Source organism: Rutidosis leptorrhynchoides, chromosome 11, assembly GCF_046630445.1.
Source record: "Rutidosis leptorrhynchoides isolate AG116_Rl617_1_P2 chromosome 11, CSIRO_AGI_Rlap_v1, whole genome shotgun sequence".
NCBI lineage: Eukaryota > Viridiplantae > Streptophyta > Magnoliopsida > Asterales > Asteraceae > Rutidosis > Rutidosis leptorrhynchoides.
The window spans coordinates 335,394,345-335,415,401 of record NC_092343.1 but is presented as its reverse complement, the minus strand read 5'-3'; positions in this window follow the sequence as shown (position 1 = coordinate 335,415,401).

Here is a 21,057-nt window from a genome sequence, read left to right as displayed (position 1 = left end):
TTACTTATTATAATATCATGTTAACTATATATATAATCATATATATGTCATCATATAGTTTTTACAAGTTTTAACGTTCGTGAATTACCTGTCAACTTGGGTGGTCAATTGTCTATATGAAACCTATTTCAATTAATCAAGTCTTAACAAGTTTTATTGATTAACATGTTGGAAACACTTAATCATGTAAATAACAATTTCATTTAATATATATATAAACATGGAAAAGTTCGGGTCACTACAGTACCTACCCGTTAAATAAATTTTTTCCCGATATTTTAAGCAGTTGGAGGTGTTAACGTATCTTCTGGAAATAAGTGCGGGTATTTCTTCTTCATATGATCTTCTTGTTCCCAGGTGAACTCGAGTCCTCTACAAGCATTCCATCGAACTTTAACAATTGGTATCTTGTTTTGCTTAAGTCTTTTAACCTCACGATCCATTATTTCGACGGGTTCTTCGACGAATTGAAGTTTTTCGTTGATTTGGATTTCGTCTAACGGAATAGTGAGATCTTCTTTAGCAAAACATTTCTTCAAAATTGAGACGTGGAAAGTGTTATGTACAGCCGCAAGTTGTTGTGGTAATTCAAGTCGGTAAGCTACTGGTCCGACACGATCAATAATCTTGAATGGTCATATATACCTTGGATTTAATTTCCCTCGTTTACCAAATCGAACAACGCCTTTCCAAGGTACAACCTTAAGCATGACCATCTCTCCAATTTCAAATTCTATATCTTTTCTTTTAATGTCGGTGTAGCTCTTTTGTCGACTTTGGGCTGTTTTCAACCGTTGTTGAATTTGGATGGTCTTCTAGGTAGTTTATGGTATTATCTCCGGACCTGTAATCTGTCTATCCCCCACTTCACTACAACAAATCGGAGACCTGCACTTTCTACCATAAAGTGCTTCAAACGGCGCCATCTCAATGCTTGAATGGTAGCTGTTGTTGTAGGAAAATTCTGCTAACGGTAGATGTCGATCCCAACCGTTTCCGAAATCAATAACACATGCTCGTAGCATGTATTCAAGCGTTTGTATCGTCCTTTCGCTCTGCCCATCAGTTTGTGGATGATAGGCAGTACTCATGTCTAGACGAGTTCCTAATGTTTGCTATAATGTATGCCAGAATCTTGAAATAAATCTGTCATCCCTATCAGAGATAATAGAGATTGGTATTCATGTCTGGAGACGACTTCCTTCAAATACAGTCATGCTAACTTCTTCATCTTGTCATCTTCTCTTATTGGTAGGAAGTGTGCTGATTTGGTGAGACGATCAACTATTACCTAAATAGTATCAAAACCACTTGCAGTCCTTGGAAATTTAGTGAAGAAATCTATGGTAATGTTTTCCCATTTCCATTCAATGATTTCGGGTTGTTGAAGTAGACCTGATGGTTTCTGATGCTCAGCTTTGACCTTAGAACACGTCAAACATTCTCCTACGTATTTAGCAACATCGGCTTTCATACCCGGCCACCAAAAATGTTTCTTGAGATCCTTGTACATCTTCCACGTTCCAAGATGTATTGAGTATCTGATTTTATGAGCTTCTCTAAGTACAATTTCTCTCATATCTCCAAATTTTGGTACCCAAATCCTTTCAGCCCTATACCGGGTTCCGTCTTCCCGAATATTAAGATGCTTCTCCGATCCTTTGGAAATTTCATCCTTTAAATTTTCCTCTTTTAAAACTCCTTGTTGCGCCTCCTTTATTTGAGTAGTAAGGTTAGTGTGAATCATTATATTCATAGCTTTTACTCGAATGGGTTCTCTGTCCTTTCTGCTCAAGGCGTCGGCTACCACATTTGCCTTCCCCGTGTGATAACAAATCTCAAAGTCGTAATCATTCAACAATTCAATCCATCTGCGCTGCCTCATGTTCAGTTGTTTCTGATTAAATATGTGTTGAAGACTTTTGTGGTCGGTATATATAATACTTTTGACTCCATATAAGTAGTGCCTCCAAGTCTTTAATGCAAAAACAACCGCGCCTAATTTCAAATCATGCGTCGTATAATTCTGCTCGTGAATCTTTAATTGTCTAGACGCATAAGTAATTACTTTCGTTCGTTGCATTAATACACAACCGAGACCTTGCTTTAAGGCGTCACAATATATCACAAAATCATGATTCCCTTCAGGTAATGACAATATAGGTGCCGTAGTTAACTTTTTCTTCAACAATTGAAATGCTTTTTCTTGTTCATCCTTCCATTCAAATTTCCTCCCTTTATGCGTTAATGCAGTCAAGGGTTTTGCTATTTTGGGAAAATCTTGGATGAATCTCTTGTAATAACCAGCTAGCCCTAAAAATTGGCGTATGTGTTTCGGAGTTTTTGGGGTTTCCCACTTTTCAACGGTTTCAATCTTTGCTGGATCCACCTGAATACCTTCTTTGTTCACTATATGACCGAGGAATTGAACTTCTTCCAACCAAAATGCATACTTTGAAAACTTAGCGTACAGTTTTTCTTTTCTCAGCAACTCTAGTACTTTTCTTAAATGTTCTTGGTGCTCTTGATCATTCTTCGAGTAAATAAGTATGTCATCGATGAAAATAATGACAAACTTGTCAAGATATGGCCCACACACTCGGTTCACGAGGTCCATGAACACAGCTGGTGCGTTAGTCAATCCAAACGGCATAACCATAAACTCGTAATGATCGTAACGCGTCCTAAAAGCAGTCTTCGGAATGTCATCCTCTTTCACCCGCATTTGGTGATATCCAGAACGTAAATCGATCTTCGAATAAATCGATGAGCCTTGTAGTTGATCAAATAAGTCGTCGATTCTCGGTAATGGGTAACGGTTCTTGATGGTAAGTTTGTATAACTCTCGGTATTCGATACATAACCTGAATGTACCATCTTTCTTCTTGGAAAACAGAACAGGAGCTCCCCATGGTGATGTACTTGGTCGAATGAAACCACGCTCTAAAAGTTCCTGTAACTGACTTTGTAATTCTTTCATTTCGCTGGGTGTGAGTATGTATGGAGCACGAGCTATTGGTGCAGCTCCTGATACAAGGTCTATTTGAAATTCAACGGATCGATGTGGGGGTAATCCCGGTAATTCTTTCAGAAATACATCAAAAAATTCTTTTGCGACGGGAACATCACTGATGTTCTTTTCTTCAGGTTTAACTTCCTCGATGTGTGCTAGAATGACATAACAACCTTTTCTTATTAGTTTTTATGCCTTCAAACTACTAATAAGATTTAACTTCGCGTTGTTCTTTTCTCCGTACACCATTAAAGGTTTTCCCTTTTCACGCATAATGCGAATCGCATTTTTGTAACAAACGACCTCTGCTCTTACCTTCTTCAACTAGTCCATGCCAATGATTACATCAAAACTCCCTAAATCGACTGGTATTAAATCAATCTTAAACGTTTCATCACCCAGTTTAATTTCTCTATCTCGACATATATTATCTGCTGAAATTAATTTACCATTTGCTAATTCGAGTAAAAATTTATTATCTAAAGGCGTCAATGGGCAACTTAATTTAGCACAAAATTCTCTACTCATATAGCTTCTATCCGAACCCGAATCAAATAAAATATAAGCAGATTTATTGTCAATAAGAAACGTACCCGTAACAAGCTCCGGGTCATCCTGTGCTTCTGCCGCATTAATATTGAAAACTCTTCCACGGCCCTGCCCATTAGTATTCCCCTGATTCGGGTAATTTATGATAATGTGGCTTGGTTTTCCACATTTATAACAAACAGCGTTGGTATTAGTTGTTCCAACACTATTCGTTCCGGCATTACTTGTTCCGACACTATTTGTTCCATTAGTTCTGTTAAACTTTGGTCCGTAGACCTCACACTTTGTCGCGCTATGACCATTTATTTTACACCTGTTGCAAAATGTCGTGCAAAACCCCTGAAGATTTTCTTCACACCTATGACATGGCTGTTTTTGGTTTTTGTTGCCGTTGTTGTTATTGAGGTTGTTGTTGGGATTGTTATTGTTGTTGAAACGGTTGTTGTAGTTGTTATTGTTGTTGGGATGTTTGTTGTAATTATTGTTAGGATTGCGTTTATTGTTGCGATTGTTGTTGCGGTTGTTGGGATAGTTGTTGCGATTGTGGTTGTAATTGTTATTGTTGTTGTACTGGTGACTCTTGTCACCATTTTCCTCCCACGTCCTCTTGAGTTGTTTCGTGTTGGCTTCTTCGGCCGCCTGCTCTTTAATTCTTCCCTTAATCTAATTTATGAGTTTATGAGCCATTCGACTTGCCTTTTCTATCGAAGCAGGCTCGTGTGAACTCACATCTTCTTGAATCCTTACCGGTAACCCTTTTACAAACGCGTCGATCTTCTCTTCTTCATCTTCGAACGCTCCCGGACACAATAGGCACAACTCCGTGAATCGTCGTTCATACGTGGTAATGTCGAACCCTTGTGTTCTTAACTCTCTAAGCTCTACCTTGAGCTTATTGACTTCGTTTCTAGGACGGTACTGCTTGTTCATCAATTGCTTGAATGCCGACCACGGTAGTGCGTAAGCAGCATTTTGTCATACCTGTTCCACCACGTTAACGCAGTACCTGTGAAGGTATGCGTAGCGTACTTAACTTTGTCATCTTCAGTACAATTACTTATGGAAAACACCGATTCGACTTTCTCGGTCCACCGTTTCAATCCAATTGGTCCTTCGGTTCCATCAAATTCCAAAGGTTTGCAGGCAATGAATTCTTTGTAGGAGCATCCTACACGATTTCTTGCGCCGTTAGCTGCATTGCTAGATTCAGAGTTATTGTTGGTAGGTAGTGAAATGTCCCGTTCTTATTGATTAAAAACGTTCCATATTAATTGATTTCGTTGCGAGGTTTTGACCTCTATATGAGACGTTTTTCAAAGACTGCATTCATTTTAAAACAAACCATAACCTTTATTTTATCAATAAAGGTTTAAAAAGCTTTACGTAGATTATCAAATAATGATAATCTAAAATATCCTGTTTACACACGACCATTACATAATGGTTTACAATACAAATATGTTACATCGAAATCAGTTTCTTGAATGCAGTTTTTACACAATATCATACAAACATGGACTCCAAATCTTGTCCTTATTTTAGTATGCAACAGCGGAAGCTCTTAATAATCACCTGAGAATAAACATGCTTAAAACGTCAACAAAAATGTTGGTGAGTTATAGGTTTAACCTATATATATCAAATCATAATAATAGACCACAAGATTTCATATTTCAATACACATCCCATACATAGAGATAAAAATTATTCATATGGTGAACACCTGGTAACCGACATTAACAAGATACATATATAAGAATATCTCCATCATTCCGGGACACCCTTCGGATATGATATAAATTTCGAAGTACTAAAGCATCCGGTACTTTGGATGGGGTTTGTTAGGCCCAATATATCTATCTTTAGGATTCGCGTCAATTAGGGTGTCTGTTCCCTAATTCTTAGATTACCAGACTTAATAAAAAGGGGCATATTCAATTTCGATAATTCAACCAGAGAATGTAGTTTCACGTACTTGTGTCTATTTTGTAAATCATTTATAAAACCTGCATGTATTCTCATCCCAAAAATATTAGATTTTAAAAGTGGGACTATAACTCACTTTCACAGATTTTTACTTCGTCGGGAAGTAAGACTTGGCCACTGGTTGATTCACGAACCTATAACAATATATACATATATATCAAAGTATGTTCAAAATATATTTACAACACTTTTAATATATTTTGATGTTTTAAGTTTATTAAGTCAGCTGTCCTCGTTAGTAACCTACAACTAGTTGTCCACAGTTAGATGTACAGAAATAAATCGATAAATATTATCTTGAATCAATCCACGACCCAGTGTATACATATCTCAGTATTGATCACAACTCAAACTATATATATTTTGGAATCAACCTCAACCCTGTATAGCTAACTCCAACATTCACATATAGAGTGTCTATGGTTGTTCCGAAATATATATAGATGTGTCGACATGATAGGTCGAAACATTGTATACGTGTCTATGGTATCTTAAGATTACATAATATATAATACAAGTTGATTAAGTTATGGTTGGAATAGATTTGTTACCAATTTTCACGTAGCTAAAATGAGAAAAATTATTCAATCTTGTTTTACCCATAACTTCTTCATTTTAAATCCGTTTTGAGTGAATTAAATTGCTATGGTTTCATATTGAACTCTATTTTATGAATCTAAACAGAAAAAGTATAGTTTTATAGTCGGAAAAATAAGTTACAAGTTGTTTTTGTAAAGGTAGTCATTTCAGTCGAAAGAACGACGTCTAGATGACTATTTTAGAAAACATGCTTCCACTTTGAGTTTAACCATAATTTTTGGATATAGTTTCATGTTCATAATAAAAATCATTTTCTCAGAATAACAACTTTTAAATCAAAGTTTATCATAGTTTTTAATTAACTAACCCAAAACAGCCCGCGGTGTTACTACGACGGCGTAAATCCGGTTTTACGGTGTTTTTCGTGTTTCCAGGTTTTAAATCATTAAGTTAGCATATCATATAGAACATGTGTTTAGTTGATTTTAAAAGTCAATTTAGAAGGATTAACTTTTATTTGCGAACAAGTTTAGAATTAACTAAACTATGTTCTAGTGATTACAAGTTTAAACTTTCGAATAAGATAGCTTTATATGTATGAATCGAATGATGTTATGAACATCATTACTATCTTAAGTTCCTTGGATAAACCTACTGGAAAATAGAAAAATGGATCTAGCTTCAACGGATCCTTGGATGGCTCGAAGTTCTTGAAGCAGAATCATGACACGAAAACAAGTTCAAGTAAGATCATCACTTGAAATAAGATTGTTATAGTTATAGAAATTGAACCAAAGTTTGAATATGATTATTACCTTGTATTAGAATGATAACCTACTGTAAGACACAAAGATTTCTTGAGGTTGGATGATCACCTTACAAGATTGGAAGTGAGCTAGCAAACTTGAAAGTATTCTTGATTTTATGTAACTAGAACTTGTAGAATTTATGAAGAACACTTAGAACTTGAAGATAGAACTTGAGAGAGATCAATTAGATGAAGAAAATTGAAGAATGAAAGTGTTTGTAGGTGTTTTTGGTCGTTGGTGTATGGATTAGATATAAAGGATATGTAATTTTGTTTTCATGTAAATAAGTCATGAATGATTACTCATATTTTTGTAATTTTATGAGATATTTCATGCTAGTTGCCAAATGATGGTTCCCACATGTGTTAGATGACTCACATGGGCTGCTAAGAGCTGATCATTGGAGTGTATATATGATAGTGCTCCAAATGAACATATATTTAGTAGCAATATCCTCCCAATATGTAAATTAATTAGTTGTAATTGTCCTATTTTAAGTTGTAATCGTTTATATTAAATAAGTGCGAAGACAAAAGGCGAAAACGACGATTTGAAAACGCAAATGACCAAAAAGCTCAAATGTACAAGATACAATCCAAGTGGTTCAATTTATTGATGAGAGACGTCTAAAAATGACATGAGTACAAGTTGCAGAACGCAAAGTACACGATATAAAATAATACGCAAGGACGTTCGAAAATTCGGAACCGGGACCTGAGCCAACTATCAACGCCCGACGCAATGGACCAAAAATTATGAGTCAACTATGCACAAGAATAAAATATAATATATAAATAATTATATAAATTATTTATATATTATAAATATATATATAATCATGTCGACAAGCTATGAGACAAAGGATTCTGAGCTGGATTTTTAAACTCCACGACTCGCGGAGTTTGAAGGCCAAAAACTCCACGACTCGCGGAGCTGTCAGAAATCAAAACGCCTATAAAAGGCCATGCATTCTGCCGAAAAAAATAATAAAAAATAATAATAATAATACTCTGTAATAAATAAATAAATATATATATATATAATATATATAGTATAGGGTAGTTTTATATTAGATTAGTTCGGGTTATGTAAAGGTTATTTTACGGATTTTTGAAGTCGAAATTCTGTCCGTGTAACACTACGCGATAAATACTCAATGTAAGTTATGTTCTCCTTTTTAAATTAATGTCTCGTACTTAAGTTATTATTATGATTATTTGAGCCAAAGTAATCATGATGTTGGACTAAATATTAAAGACGGGGTAATTGGGCTTTGTACCATAATTGGGGTTTGGACAAAAGAACGACACTTGTGGAAATTAGACTATGGGCTATTAATGGACTTTATATTTGTTTAACTAAATGATAGTTTGTTAATTTTAATATAAAGATTTACAATTGGACGTCCCTATAAATAACCATATACACTCGATCGGACACGATGGGCGGGGTATTTATATGTACGAATAATAGTTCATTTAACCGGACACGGAAATGGATTAATAGTCACTAGAATTATTAAAACAGGGGTGAAATTATGTACAAGGACACTTGGCATAATTGATAACAAAGTATTAAAACCTTGGGTTACACGCAGTCGATAACCTGGTGTAATTATTAAACAAAGTATTAAAATCTTGTTACAGTTTAAGTCCCCAATTAGTTGGAATATTTGACTTCGGGTATAAGGTTAAATTTGCCGAGCTGTTTATAATTATGACCGATGAACTATTATGGACAAAAACCAGATAGGTTTCAAATACATCCAGGACAAAGGACAATTAACCCAGGACAATAAATTAAAATCAAAACGTCAAACATCATGGTTACGGAAGTTTAAATAAGCATAATATATTTTATTTCATATTTCCTCGTACTTTTATTTATTATCATTTTAATTATTGTTGTTTATTTTATATTGTTATTTAAATATCGTCATTTACTATACGCTTCGCTTAAAATATAAATCGACAAACCGGTCATTAAACGGTAAACCCCCTTTTATATATTATTATATATAATTATATATATTTTGTACAAATATAGTTGTTTAAAAATATAGTGTGCAATAAGCCCGCTCCCTGTGGAACGAACCGGACTTACTAAAAACTATACTACTCTACGATTAGGTACACTGCCTATAGTGTTGTAGCAAGGTTTAGGTATATCCCATTTGTAAATAAATAATTAAAACTTGTGTAATCTGTATCGCTTTTCGTATAAAAAATATAATACTATTTCGTACCCCCACGCTACCACATCAATATACCAATAGTACATACATCTAAAAGCTGTGTATTGTACGAGTACGAATACGGGTGCATACGAGTAGAATTGTTGATGAAACTGAACGAGGATGTAATTGTAAGCATTTCTGTTAAGTAGAAGTATTTTGATAAGTGTATTGAAGTCTTTCAAAAGTGTATAAATACATATTAAAACACTACATGTATATACATTTTAACTGAGTCGTTAAGTCATCGTTAGTCGTTACATGTAAGTGTTGTTTTGAAACCTTTAGGTTAACGATCTTGTTAAATGTTGTTAACCCAATGTTTATAATATCAAATGAGATTTTAAATTATTATACTATCATGATATTATCATGTATGAATATCTCTTAATATGATATATATACATTAAATGTCTTTACAACGATAATCGTTACATATATGTCTCGTTTAAAAATCATTAAGTTAGTAGTCTTGTTTTTACATATGTAGTTCATTGTTAATATACTTAATGATATGTTTACTTATCATAGTATCATGTTAACTATATATATATATATATATCCATATATATGTCATCATATAGTTTTTACAAGTTTTAACGTTCGTGAATCACCGGTCAACTTGGGTGGTCAATTGTCTATATGAAACATATTTCAATTAATCAAGTCTTAACAAGTTTGATTGCTTAACATGTTGGAAACATTTAATCATGTAAATATCAATCTCAATTAATATATATAAACATGGAAAAGTTTGGGTCACTACAGTACCTACCCGTTAAATAAATTTCGTCCCGAAATTTTAAGCTGTTGAAGGTGTTGACGAATCTTCTGGAAATAGATGCGGGTATTTCTTCTTCATCTGATCTTCACGCTCCCAGGTGAACTCGGGTCCTCTACGAGCATTCCATCGAACCTTAACAATTGGTATCTTGTTTTGCTTAAGTCTTTTAACCTCACGATCCATTATTTCGACGGGTTCTTCGATGAATTGGAGTTTTTCGTTGATTTGGATTTCATCTAACGGAATAGTGAGATCTTCTTTAGCAAAACATTTCTTCAAATAGTGTTATGTACAGCCGTGAGTTGTTGAGGTAACTCAAGTCGGTAAGCTACTGGTCCGACACGATCAATAATCTTGAATGGTCCAATATACCTTGGATTTAATTTCCCTCGTTTACCAAATCGAACAACGCCTTTCCAAGGTGCAACTTTAAGCATGACCATCTCTCCAATTTCAAATTCTATATCTTTTCTTTTAATGTCAGCGTAGCTCTTTTATCGACTTTGGGCGGTTTTCAACCGTTGTTGAATTTGGATGATCTTCTCGGTAGTTTCTTGTATAATCTCCGGACCCGTAATCTAACTATCCCCCACTTCACTCCAACAAATCGGAGACCTGCACTTTCTACCATAAAGTGCTTCAAACGGCGCCATCTCAATGTTTGAATGGTAGCTGTTGTTGTAGGAAAATTCTGCTAACGGTAGATGTCGATCCCAACTGTTTCCGAAATCAATAACACATGCTCATAGCATGTCTTCAAGCGTTTGTATCATCCTTTTGCTCTGCCCATCAGTTTGTGGATGATAGGCAGTACTCATGTCTAGACAAGTTCCTAATGCTTGCTGTAATGTCTGCCAGAATCTTGAAATAAATCTGCCATCCCTATCAGAGATAATAGAGATTGGTATTCCATGTCTGGAGACGACTTCCTTCAAATACAGTCGTGCTAACTTCTCCATCTTGTCATCTTCTCTTATTGGCAGGAAGTGTGCTGATTTGGTGAGACGATCAACTATTACCCAAATAGTATCAAAACCACTTGCAGTCCTTGGCAATTTATTGATGAAATCCATGGTAATGTTTTCCCATTTCCATTCTGGGATTTCGGGTTGTTAAAGTAGACCTGATGGTTTCTGATGCTCAGCTTTGACCTTAGAACACGTCAAACATTCTCCTACGTATTTAGCAACATCGGCTTTCATACCCGGCCACCAAAAATGTTTCTTGAGATCCTTGTACATCTTCCCCGTTCCAGGATGTATTGAGTATCTGGTTTTATGAGCTTCTCTAAGTACCATTTCTCTCATATCTCCAAATTTTGGTACCCAAATCCTTTCAGCCCTATACCGGGTTCCGTCTTCCCGAATATTAAGATGCTTCTCTGATCCTTTGGGTATTTCATCCTTTAAATTTCCCTCTTTTAAAACTCCTTGTTGCGCCTCCTTTATTTGAGTAGTAAGGTTATTATGAATCATTATATTCATAGATTTTACTCGAATGGGTTCTCTGTCCTTCCTGCTCAAGGCATCGGCTACCACATTTGCCTTCCCTGGGTGGTAACGAATCTCCAAGTCGTAATCATTCAACAATTCAATCCACCTACGCTGCCTCATATTCAGTTGTTTCTGATTAAATATGTGTTGAAGACTTTTGTGGTCGGTATATATAATACTTTTGACCCCATATAAGTAGTGCCTCCACGTCTTTAATGCAAAAACAACCACGCCTAATTCCAAATCATGCGTCGTATAATTTTGTTCGTGAATCTTCAATTGTCTAGACGCATAAGCAATCACCTTCGTTCGTTGCATTAATACACAACCGAGACCTTGCTTTGATGCGTCACAATAAATCACAAAATCATCATTCCCTTCAGGCAATGACAATATAGGTGCCGTAGTTAGCTTTTTCTTCAATAACTGAAACGCTTTCTCTTGTTCATCATTCCATTCAAATTTCTTCCCTTTATGCGTTAATGCAGTCAAGAGTTTTGCTATTCTGGAAAAGTCTTGGATGAACCTTCTGTAGTAACCAGCTAGTCCTAAAAACTGGCGTATGTGTTTTGGAGTTTTTGGGGTTTCCCACTTTTCAACAGTTTCTATCTTTGCCGGATCCACCTTAATACCTTCTTTGTTCACTATGTGACCGAGGAATTGAACTTCTTCCAACTAAAATGCACACTTTGAAAACTTAGCGTACAATTCTTCCTTCCTCAATACTTCTAACACCTTTCTCAAATGTTCACCGTGTTCTTGGTCATTCTTTGAGTAAATAAGTATGTCATCAATGAAAACAATGACAAACTTGTCAAGGTATGGTCCTCACACTCGGTTCATAAGGTCCATGAACACAGCTGGTGCATTAGTTAAACCAAACGGCATGACCATAAACTCGTAATGAACGTAACGTGTTCTGAAAGCAGTCTTTGGAATATCATCTTCTTTCACCCGCATTTGATGATACCCGGAACATAAGTCAATCTTTGAATAAACAGACGAGCCTTGTAGTTGATCAAATAAGTCGTCGATTCTGGGTAGTGGGTAGCGGTTCTTGATGGTAAGTTTGTTCAACTCTCGGTAGTCGATACACAACCTGAATGTACCATCTTTCTTCTTGACAAACAAAACAGGAGCTCCCCACGGTGATGTGCTTGGTCGAATAAAACCACGCTCTAAAAGTTCTTGTAATTGGCTTTGCAGTTCTTTCATCTCGCTGGGTGCGAGTCTGTAAGGAGCACGAGCTATTGGTGCAGCTCCTGGTACAAGATCTATTTGAAATTCAACGGATCGATGTGGGGGTAATCCCGGTAATTCTTTCGGAAATACATCGGGAAATTCTTTTGCAATGGGAACATCATTGATGCTCTTTTCTTCAGTTTGTACTTTCTCGACGTGTGCTAGAACAGCATAGCAACCTTTTCTTATTAGTTTTTGTGCCTTCAAATTACTAATAAGATGTAGCTTCGTGTTGCCCTTTTCTCCGTACACCATTAAGGGTTTTCCTTTTTCTCGTATAATGCGAATTGCATTTTTGTAACAAACAATCTCTGCTTTCACTTCTTTCAACCAGTCCATACCGATTATCACATTAAAACTCCCTAACTCTTCTGGTATCAAATCAATCTTAAATGTTTCGCTAACCAGTTTAATTTCTCGATTCCGACATATATTATCTGCTGAAATTAATTTACCATTTGCTAATTCGAGTAAAAATTTACTATCCAAAGGCGTCAATGGACAACTTAATTTAGCACAAAAATCTCTACTCATATAGCTTCTATCCGCACTCGAATCAAATAAAACGTAAGCAGATTTATTGTCAATAAGAAACGTACCTGTAACAAGCTCCGGGTCTTCCTGTGCCTCTGCCGCATTAATATTGAAAACTCTTCCGCGGCCTTTTCCATTCGTGTTCTCCTGGTTCGGGCAATTTCTAATAATGTGGCCCGGTTTTCCACATTTATAACAAACTACATTGGCATAACTTGCTCCGACACTACTTGCTCCGCCATTACTCGTTCCGACACCATTTGTTCCTTTCGTTCTATTAACCCCTGGTCCGTAGACCTCACGCTTTGCCGCGCTATGACCATTTCTTTTACACTTGTTGCAAAATTTGGTGCAGAACCCCGAGTGATACTTTTCACACCTTTGGCATAGCTGCTTCTGATTGTTGTTGTTGTTGCGGTTATTATTGTTGTTGGGATGATTTTTGTAGTTGCTGTTGTTGTTGTTGTTGTTGTCGTTGTTGTTGTTGTTGTTGTTGTTGGGCCGTTTGTTGTAGTTGCGATTGATGTTGCGATTGTTGGGATAATTGTTGCGATTATTGTTGTAATTGCTGTTGTTGTTGTATTGGTGATTCTTATCACCGTTTTCCTCCCACTTTCTTTTGACTTGCTTCACATTGGCCTCTTCAGCAGTCTGTTCTTTAATTCTTTCTTCAGTCTGGTTCACTAGTTTGTGAGCCATTCTACATGCCTGTTGTATGGAAGAGGGCTCGTGTGAAATTATATCTTCTTGGATTCTTTCCGGTAATCCTTTCACAAATGCGTCGATCTTCTCTTCCTCATCTTCGAATGCTCCCGGACACAATAGGCACAATTCTGTGAATCGTCTTTCGTACGTGGTAATATCAAATCCTTGGGTTCGTAACCCTCTAAGTTCTGTCTTGAGCTTATTGACCTCAGTTCCGGGACAGTACTTCTCGTTCATCAAGTGTTTGAATGCTGACCACGGTAGTGCGTACGCATCGTCTTGTCCCACTTGTTCTAGATAGGTATTCCACCATGTTAACGCAGAACCTGTGAAGGTATGCGTAGCTTACTTCACTTTGTCCTCTTCAGTACACTTACTTATGGCAAACACCGATTCGACCTTCTCGGTCCACCGTTTCAATCCGATCGGTCCTTCGATTCCATCAAATTCCAAAGGTTTGCAGGCAGTGAATTCTTTGCAGGTGCATCCTACACGATTTCCTGTACTGCTAGATCCAAGGTTATTGTTGGTATGTAGCGCAGCCTGTACTGCGGCTATGTTTGAAGCTAAAAAAGTACGGAATTCCTCTTCATTCATATTCACGGTGTGTCGAGTAGTCGGTGCCATTTCCTTCAAAATAGTCAAATGGAACAAGTTAATCATACATAATATTAAGAGTAGTTAATAGTATTTCGTAGCATAATATGAACTCATTTATAAAAGCTTTTTCTTCATATTAGCGTTTTATAAGTTTAAATTCGGGTAGTACCTACCCGTTAAGTTCATACTTAGTAGCTAATATACAATTCAACTACTACAATTCTATATGAAAAACTGATTATAATAATATTTCGCGTTCAAACTTTTACACAATATTTTACAAACTTACAATACCGCTTATTTTACATATAGCATGAAATATAGCACACAATAAATTTGATACAAGATGGTTGTGAAGAAAATTCTAGCTAGTACACAAGTCGTTCAGCAAAGGCAATAAAGACACGTAATTCATACGTCCAGAAACAAGTCATGCATTCTGGTTTTACTAGGATTACTTCCCATCCTTGGTCTTGTGGAACATAACCGTTATGGCCGTTGATAAGACAGCGTGTTGTAACGTCGTCAAATGGACGAGGGTTACGTAATGTCCAACAGTCCCGTAACAATCTAAAAACCTCATTTCTTATCCCAATTACCGACTCCGTCACTTGTGGGAACATTTTGTTTAATAGTTGTAGCCCGATGTTCTTGTTCTCACTTTGGTGAGAAGCGAATATTACTAATCCGTAAGCATAACATGCTTCTTTATGTTGCATGTTAGCCACTTTTTCTAAATCATGAAGTCTAATATTCGGATATATTGAGTCAAAATAATTTCTTAACCCATTGCGTAAAATAGCATTTGGGTTCCCCGCAATATATGCGTCAAAGTAAACACATCGTAACTTATGGATTTCCCAATGTGATTTCCCCCAACGAAAGCCTTTTATAAACTAAGGCATTCTTGGAACGTTCTTCGAATGTCTTACAAACTGATCTCGCCTTAAATAGTTGTGCCGAAGAATTCTGACCGAGCCTAGACAAGATTTCATCAATCATGTCTCCGGGTAGGTCTCTTAAAATATTGGGTTGTCTATCCATTTTGTGTTTTTATACTGTAAAATAGACAAGAGTTAGATTCATAAAAAAATACTTATTAATACAAGCAATTTTTACATATATCATAAAGCATAAGCACACTATATTACATATATTACACCACACGAATACAACTATCTTATTCCGACTCGCTTGTTTCTTCTTCTTCGGTTTTGGTTCGTTTTGCCAAGTTTCTAGGGATATATGATGTTCCCCTAATACGAGCCGTCGTTTTCCACATTGGTTTAGAAAAACTTGGTGGTTTAGAGGTTCCTGGGTCATTGTTACAACTTAAGGACTTCGGGGGTTGACGATACATATAAAGTTCATCGGGGTTGGAATTAGATTTCTCTATTTTTATGCCCTTTCCCTTATTATTTTCTTTTGCCTTTTTAAATTCAGTTGGGGTAATTTCTATAACATCATCGGAATTCTCGTCGGAATCCGATTCATCGGAGAATTGGTAATCCTCCCAATATTTTGATTCCTTGGCGAAAACACCATTGACCATAATTAACCTTGGTCGGTTGGTTGAGGATTTTCTTTTACTTAACCATTTTATTATTTCCTCCACCGGTTCTATTTCTTCATCCGGTTCCGATTCTTCTCCCGGTTCCGATTCTTCTTCCGGTTCCGACTCTTCTTCCGGTTCCTCTTCGGGAACTTGTGAATCAGTCCACGAATCATTCCAATTTACATTTGACTCTTCATTATTATTAGGTGAGTCAATGGGACTTGTTCTAGAGGTAGACATCTATCACATAATATCAAACGCGTTAAGAGATTAATATATCACATAATATTCACATGTTAAAAATATATAGTTTCCAACAAAATTTGTTAAGCAATCGTTTTTCAAGTAAACACGGTCGAAGTCCAGACTCACTAATGCATCCTAACAAACTCGATAAGACACACTAATGCAAAATTCTGGTTCTCTAAGACCAACGCTCGGATACCAACTGAAATGTCCCGTTCTTATTGATTAAAAACGTTCCATATTAATTGATTTCATTGCGAGGTTTTGACCTCTATATGAGACGTTTTTCAAAGACTGCATTCATTTTAAAACAAACCATAACCTTTATTTTATCAATAAAGGTTTAAAAAGCTTTACGTAGATTATCAAATAATGATAATCTAAAATATCCTGTTTACACACGACCATTACATAATGGTTTACAATACAAATATGTTACAACAAAATAAGTTTTTTTTGAATGCAGTTTTTACACAATATCATACAAGCATGGACTCCAAATCTCGTCCTTATTTAAGTATGCGACAGCGGAAGCTCTTAATAATCACCTGAGAATAAACATGCTTAAAACGTCAACAAAAATGTTGGTGAGTTATAGGTTTAACCTATATATATCAAATCATAATAATAGACCACAAGATTTCATATTTCAATACACATCCCATACATAGAGATAAAAATCATTCATATGGTGAACACCTGGTAACCGACATTAACAAGATGCATATATAAGAATATCCCCATCATTCCGGGACACCCTTCGGATATGATATAAATTTCGAAGTACTAAAGCATCTGGTACTTTGGATGGGGTTTGTTAGGCCCAATAAATCTATCTTTAGGATTCGCGTCAATTAGGGTGTCTGTTCCCTAATTCTTAGATTACCAGACTTAATAAAAAGGGGCATATTCGATTTCGATAATTCAACCATAGAATGTAGTTTCACGTACTTGTGTCTATTTTGTAAATCATTTATAAAACCTGCATGTATTCTCATCCCAAAAATATTAGATTTTAAAAGTGGGACTATAACTCACTTTCACAGATTTTTACTTCGTCGGGAAGTAAGACTTGGCCACTGGTTGATTCACGAACCTATAACAATATATACATATATATCAAAGTATGTTCAAAATATATTTACAACACTTTTAATATATTTTGATGTTTTAAGTTTATTAAGTCAGCTGTCCTCGTTAGTAACCTACAACTAGTTGTCCACAGTTAGATGTACAGAAATAAATCGATAAATATTATCTTGAATCAATCCACGACCCAGTGTATACGTATCTCAGTATTGATCACAACTCAAACTATATATATTTTAGAATCAACCTCAACCCTGTATAGCTAACTCCAACATTCACATATAGAGTGTCTATGGTTGTTCCAAAATATATATAGATGTGTCGACATGATAGGTCGAAACATTGTATACGTGTCTATGGTATCTCAAGATTACATAATATATAATACAAGTTGATTAAGTTATGGTTGGAATAGATTTGTTACCAATTTTCACGTAGCTAAAATGAGAAAAATTATTCAATCTTGTTTTACCCATAACTTCTTCATTTTAAATCCGTTTTGAGTGAATCAAATTGCTATGGTTTCATATTGAACTCTATTTTATGAATCTAAACAGAAAAAGTATAGGTTTATAGTCGGAAAAATAAGTTACAAGTCGTTTTTGTAAAGGTAGTCATTTCAGTCGAAAGAACGACGTCTTTATGACCATTTTGAAAAACATACTTCCACTTTGAGTTTAACCATGATTTTTGGATATAGTTTCATGTTCATAAGAAAAATCATTTTCCCAGAAGAACAACTTTTAAATCAAATTTTATCATAGTTTTTAATTATCAAACCCAAAACAGCTCGCGGTGTTACTACGACGGCGTATGTCCAGTTTTACGGTGTTTTTCGTGTTTACAGGTTTTAAATCATTAAGTTAGCTTATAAAATAGATATAGAACATGTGTTTAGTTGATTTTAAAAGTCAATTTAGAAGGATTAACTTTTGTTTGCGAACAAGTTTAGAATTAACTAAACTATGTTCTAGTGATTACAAGTTTAAACCTTCGAATAAGATAGCTTTATATGTATGAATCGAATGATGTTATGAACATCATTACTACCTTAAGTTCCTTGGATAAACCTACTGGAAAATAGAAAAATGGATCTAGCTTCAACGGATCCTTGGATGGCTCGAAGTTCTTGAAGCAGAATCATGACACGAAAACAAGTTCAAGTAAGATCATCACTTGAAATAAGATTGTTATAGTTATATAAATTGAACCAAAGTTTGAATATGATTATTACCTTGTATTAGAATGATAACCTACTGTAAGAAACAAAGATTTCTTGAGGTTGAATGATCACCTTACAAGATTGGAAGTGAGCTAGCAAACTTGAAAGTATTCTTGATTTTATGTAACTAGAACTTGTAGAATTTATGAAGAACACTTAGAACTTGAAGATAGAACTTGAGAGAGATCAATTAGATGAAGAAAATTGAAGAATGAAAGTGTTTGTAGGTGTTTTTGGTCGTTGGTGTATGGATTAGATATAAAGGATATGTAATTTTGTTTTCATGTAAATAAGTCATGAATGATTACTCATATTTTTGTAATTTTATGAGATATTTCATGCTAGTTGCCAAATGATGGTTCCCACATGTGTTAGGTGACTCACATGGGCTGCTAAGAGCTGATCATTGGAGTATATATACCAATAGTACATACATCTAAAAGCTGTGTATTGTACGAGTACGAATACGGGTGCATACGAGTAGAATTGTTGATGAAACTGAACGAGGATGTAATTGTAAGAATTTTTGTTAAGTAGAAGTATTTTGATAAGTGTATTGAAGTCTTTCAAAAGTGTATAAATACATATTAAAACATTACATGTATATACATTTTAACTTAGTCGTTAAGTCATCGTTAGTCGTTACATGTAAGTGTTGTTTTGAAACCTTTAGGTTAACGATCTTGTTAAATGTTGTTAACCCAATGTTTATAATATCAAATGAGATTTTAAATTATTATACTATCATGATATTATCATGTATGAATATCTCTTAATATGATATATATACATTAAATGTCTTTACAACTATAATCGTTACATATATGTCTCGTTTAAAAATCATTAAGTTAGTAGTCTTGTTTTTACATATGTAGTTCATTGTTAATATACTTAATGATATGTTTACTTATCATAGTATCATGTTAACTATATATATATCCATATATATGTCATCATATAGTTTTTACAAGTTTTAACGTTCGTGAATCACCGGTCAACTTGGGTGGTCAATTGTCTATATGAAACATATTTCAATTAATCAAGTCTTAACAAGTTTGATTGCTTAACATGTTGGAAACATTTAATCATGTAAATATCAATCTCAATTAATATATATAAACATGGAAAAGTTCGGGTCACTACAGGTAGCGCAGCCTGTATTGCGGCTATGTTTGCAGCAAGAAAGGTACGAAATTACTCTTCGCTCATATTCATGGTGTGTCGAGTAGTCGGTGTCATTTCCTTCAAAATATCCAACTGAGTTGAGTTAATCATACAGAATATTAAGAGTAGTCAATAGTATTTCGTAGCATAATATGAACTCATTTATAAAAGCTTTTTCTTCATATTAGCGTTTTATAAGTTTAAATTCGGGTACTACCTACCCATTAAGTTCATACTTAGTAGCTAATATACAATTCAACTACTACAATTCCATATGAAAAACAGATTATAATAATATATCACACATAAATATTCTTCAAACTTACAACATCGCTATATTACATATAACATGAAATATAGTAAACTTTGATACATGACAGTTTTGAACATAAATCTAGTTAATACGCAAGTTATTCAACAAAGGAAATAAAGACACGTAATTCATAAGTCCAGAAACAAGTCATGCATTCTGGTTTTACTAAGATGACTTTCCATCCTTGGTCTTGTGGAAAATAACCGTTATGACCATTGGCTAGGCAGCATGTTGTAATGTCGTCAAAAGGACGAGGGTTTCGTAATGTCTAACAGCCCCGTAATAATCTAAAAACCTTGTTTCTCACCCCAACTACTGAATCCGTCACTTGTGGAAAGGTTTTATTTAAAAGCTGCAATCCGGTGTTCTTTTTCTCACTTTGGTGAGAAGCGAACATCACTAACCCGTAAGCATAACATGCTTCTTTATGTTGCATGTTATAAGCACTTTCTAATTCACGAAATCCTATGTTGGAATATGTTGAGTCAAAATAGGTTCTTAACCCGTAGCGTAAAATTGCATTTGGGTTCCCCGCATTTAACGCTTTAAAGAAAACACGGCGTAACTTACGGTCTCCCCAATGTGATATACCCCACCTATCAAAGGAAAGCCTTTTATAAACTAAGGCATTTCTGGAAAGTCTTTCAAATGTTTGACAAGTTAATTTTGCCATAATTAATTGTGCTGATGAATTCTGACCAACTCTAGACAAGATTTCCTCAATCATATCCTCTGGTAGATCTTCTAAAATATTCGGTTGTCTACCCTTAACGTCAATTTTGTTTTTATACTGTAAAATAGACAAGGATTAGATTCGTAAAAGATAATTAACAAACAATACAAGTAATTTTTACATAGAACATAAAAGTACAAGCACACTACAATACATATAATATACAACATGATTACTACCCTCTAATCTAAATCACTGGTTTCTTCTTCTTCGGACTTGGTTCGTTTTCCTAATTTTCTAGGAATAT